The sequence below is a fragment of the Cryptomeria japonica genome, unplaced genomic scaffold, assembly GCF_030272615.1.
Source record: "Cryptomeria japonica unplaced genomic scaffold, Sugi_1.0 HiC_scaffold_1038, whole genome shotgun sequence".
In the NCBI taxonomy this organism is placed as follows: Eukaryota; Viridiplantae; Streptophyta; class Pinopsida; order Cupressales; family Cupressaceae; genus Cryptomeria; species Cryptomeria japonica.
This window is the reverse complement of record NW_026729695.1, coordinates 28,344-32,500: the sequence shown is the minus strand read 5'-3', so window position 1 is coordinate 32,500 and position 4,157 is coordinate 28,344. Positions and strand designations below refer to the sequence as shown.

The window sequence follows — 4,157 nt, the reverse complement described above, 5'->3', positions numbered from 1 at the left end:
TGGTGCGCACCAAGGAGCGCTCTGAAGTGTGCTCCAAGGTGCGGCGTGCACGAAGTCGGAGCCCGGTTTGCCCCGGGTGTGCACCTCGGGTGCGCACCTCGCGTGCACCTTCGCTGCGGTGGGCACCTTGGCTGGGTTGCGCGCCTTGGTGGGCACCTTGGTGCGCACAACTTGCCTGGGCTGCGCACCAGGAAGGGCTCAAGATGGCACCCGCGTTCCGTTTTTTTCACTATCTTTCAGAACGGAAATTTTAAAATCTCGTTTTTTTTTGCCTTTTCTGGAAATTAGTGAAGGCAGCGCATCAAAGGTGCGCAACGCTGGTGCGAACCTGGGAGCGCTCCGATGTGTGCTCCAAGGTGCGGCGTGCACGAAGTCGGACCCCGGTTTGCCCCGGGTGCGCACCTCGCGTGCACCTTGGTGCGCACACCTTGGCTGGGTTGCGCGCCCTGGTGGGCACCATGGTGCGCACCAAGGAGCGCTCCGAAGTGTGCTCCAAGGTGCGGCGTGCACGAAGTCGGAGCCCGGTTTGCCCCGGGTGCGCACCTCGCGTGCACCTTCGCCGCGGTGGGCACCATGGCGTGCACGAAGTCGGAGCCCGGTTTGCCCCGGGTGCGCACCTCGCGTGCACCTTCGCCGGGGTGGGCACCTTGGTGTGCAGACCTTGGCTGGGTTGCGCGCCCTGGTGGGCACCATGGTGCGCACCAAGGAGCGCTCCGAAGTGTGCTCCAAGGTGCGGCCTGCACGAAGTCGGAGCCCGGTTTGCCCCGGGTGTGCACCTCGGGTGGGCACCTTGGTGCGCATGCCTTGCCTGGGCTGCGCACCAGGGCGGGCTCAAGATGGCACCCGCGTTCCTTTTTTTTCACTATCTTTCAAAACGGAAATTTTAAAATCTCATTTTTTTTTGCCTTTTTCTGGAAATTAGTGAAGGCAGCGCATCAAAGGTGCGCACCTCGCTGCCCACCACGGTGCGCAACGCCGGTGGGCACCCGGGAGTGCTTCGAAGTGTGCTCCAAGGTGCTGCGTGCACGTTGTCGGAGCCCGGTTTGCCCCGGGTGCGCACCTCGCGTGCACCTTCGTCGGGGTGGGCACCTTGGCTGGGTTTGCCCCGGCTGCGCTCCGAAGCGGGGTTATTGGAGCGCCGCCTCTTTTTTTGTCGGAGCGTTTGGTGGGGTTTCTCGCATTGGCTCTTCCGAGGCCCGGTTGCCACCCTGGCGCGCACGAAGTCGGAAGTAGGGTTAATTGCCCGGGTGCGCACCTTTGCCAGGGTGGGCACCTTACCTGGGCTGCGCACCAGGGCGGGCTCAAGATGGCACGCGCGTTCCGTTTTTTTCACTATCTTTCAAAACGGAAATTTTAAAATCTCCTTTTTTTTTTGCCTTTTCTGGAAATTAGTGAAGGCAGCGCATCAAAGGTGCGCACCTCGCTGCCCACCTTGGTGTGCTCTGAGGTGCGCACCCGGGAGCGCTACGAAGTGTGCTCCAAGGTGCGGCGTGCACGTTGTCGGAGCCCGGTTTGCCCCGGGTGCGCACCTCGCCTGCACCTTGGCCGGGGTGGGCACCTTGGCTGGGTTTGCCCAGGGTGCGCTCCGAAGCGGGGTTACTGGAGCGCCCCCTCTTTTTTTGTCAGAGCGTTTGGTGGGGTTTCTCGCATTGGCTCTTCCCAGGCCCGGTTGTTGGGTGCGCTCCCACCCTGGCGCGCGCGAAGTTGGAAGTTGGGTTAATTGCCCGGGCGCGCACCTTCGCCAGGGTGGGCACCTTGGTGCGCACACCTTGGCTGGGCTGCGCACCAGGGCGGGCTCAAGATGGCACCAGCATTCCCTTTTTCTCACTATCTTTCAAAACGGAAATTTTAAAATCTCGTTTTTTTTTTGCCTTTTATGGAAATTAGTGAAGGCATCGCATCAAAGGTGCGCACCTCGCTGCCCACCTTGGTGTGCTCCGAGGTGCCCACCACGGTGCGCAACGCCGGTGCGAACCCGGGAGCGCCCCGATGTGTGCTCCAAGGTGCGGCGTGCACGAAGTCGGACCCCGGTTTGCCCCGGGTGCGCACCTCGCGTGCACCTTGGTGCGCACACCTTGGCTGGGTTGCGCGGCCTGGTGGGCACCATGGTGCGCACCAAGGAGCGCTCCGAAGTGTGCTCCAAGGTGCGGCGTGCACGAAGTCGGAGCCCGGTTTGCCCCGGGTACGCACCTTCGCCGGGGTGGGCACCTCGGCTGGGTTGCGCGCCCTGGTGCGCACCAAGGAGCGCTCCGAAGTGTGCTCCAAGGTGCGGCGTGCACGAAGTCGGAGCCCGGTTTGCCCCGGGTGCGCACCTCGCGTGCACCTTCGGCGGGGTTGCGCGCCCTGGTGGGCACCATGGTGCGCACCAAGGAGCGCTCCGAAGTGTGCTCCAAGGTGCGGCGTGCACGAAGTCGGAGCCCGGTTTGCCCCGGGTGCGCACCTCGCGTGCACCTTCGGCGGGGTTGCGCGCCCTGGTGGGCACCATGGTGCGCACCAAGGAGCGCTCCGAAGTGTGCTCCAAGGTGCGGCGTGCACGAAGTCGGAGCCCGGTTTGCCCCGGGTGCGCACCTCGCGTGCACCTTCGCCGCGGTGGGCACCATGGCGTGCACGAAGTCGGAGCCCGGTTTGCCCCGGGTGCGCACCTCGCGTGCACCTTCGCCGGGGTGGGCACCTCGGCTGGGTTGCGCGCCCTGGTGCGCACCAAGGAGCGCTCCGAAGTGTGCTCCAAGGTGCGGCGTGCACGAAGTCGGAGCCCGGTTTGCCCCGGGTGCGCACCTCGCGTGCACCTTCGCCAGGGTGGGCACCTCGGTGCGCACACCTTCTCAATGTTTTCTTGCCTTTTCTGGAAATTGGTGAAGGCAGCGCATCAAAGGTGCGCACCTCGGTGTGCTCCGAGGTGCGAACCCGAGAGCGCTCCGAGGTGCCCACGAAGTCGAAAGTCGGGTTAATTGCATTGTTTTCCCCGGGTGCGCTCCGAGGTGCGCAACATCGGCGCGCACCAAGGAGGGCTCCGAAGTGTGCTCCAAGGTGCGCACGATGGCGTGCACCTCTGGTGCGCACGATTCGGAGCTCGGTTTGACCGGGGTGCGCACACCTTGGCTGGGTTGCGCACCTTTTGTGCGCTCCAAGGTGCGCACGAAGTCGGAGCTCGGTTTGCCCCGGGTGCGCACCTTCGCCAGGGTGCGCACCTTGATGCGCACGCCTTGGCTGGGCTGCGCACCTTGGTGGGCGCCATGGTGCGCACCTTTCGTGCGCTCCAAGGTGCGCACGAAGTCGGAGCTCGGTTTGCCCCGGGTGCGCACCTTGGTGGGCGCCATGGTGCACTCCGAGGTGCCCAAGATTGGTGCGCACCAAGGAGCGCTCCGAAGTGCGCTCCAAGGTGCGCGCGAAGTCGAAAGTTGGGTTAATTGTCCGGTTTGCCTCGGGTGCGCACCTTGCGTGCACCTTCGCCAGGGTGGGCGCCTTGGTGCGCACACCTTGGCTGGGCTGCGCACACCTTGGCACCCGCGTTTCCTTCATTTTAAATTTTTTTTTTTTACAATCTCTCAAGTGGGAAATTCTATAATCTCAACTTTTTTTGCCTTTTCAGGAAACTTTTGAATGGAGCGCATCATTGGTGCGCTCCGAAGTGTGCTCCAAAGCTCTCTCCAGCTGCGTGCACCTGCCCCGGCCGCGCACCCGGCCCCGCCCAGCTTCGCTCACCTGTCCCGGGCGTCTGGTGCGGAACCTTAGAGTAAGAAACATCACCGTGCACCTTGGCCAACGTGCGCGACTCGACCGAGCGCGCACTGGCCGAGGTGCACACCGATTTCACCTGGGTGCGCGCGCAGCACCTCGGGCGCACCGGGGTGCGCGCACAACGCCCGAGTTGCACCGTGGCCTGTGTGCTCGGGGCGCCTCGGGTGCGCGCTCGGTGTCGCCCCCCGCGCGCGCGGTAGTGCGGGCAGCGCACCCCGGCCCGGCCCGGCCCCGACGAGAACGCAAACGGGCAAAAGGTTTATTCAAATAGCATTGCGATGCCCGGCGAAAAACTAAAAAAGGGTGCAACACCGGGACTTCCCGGGAGGTCACCCATCCCAGTACTACTCCGGCCCAAGCGCGCTTAACTGCGGAGTTCTGATGGGATCCGGTGCACTAACGCTGGTATGATCGCACCC

At 63.9% G+C, this 4,157-nt stretch overlaps 1 non-coding gene across 1 annotated transcript; it reads right to left on the bottom strand.

Moving 5' to 3' along the window:
- Positions 1-4,038: 4,038 nt before the first annotated feature.
- On the bottom strand, positions 4,039-4,157 carry LOC131873084 (5S ribosomal RNA). Its single transcript, XR_009371121.1, has one exon. It is a non-coding gene; the product is annotated as a 5S ribosomal RNA (ribosomal RNA).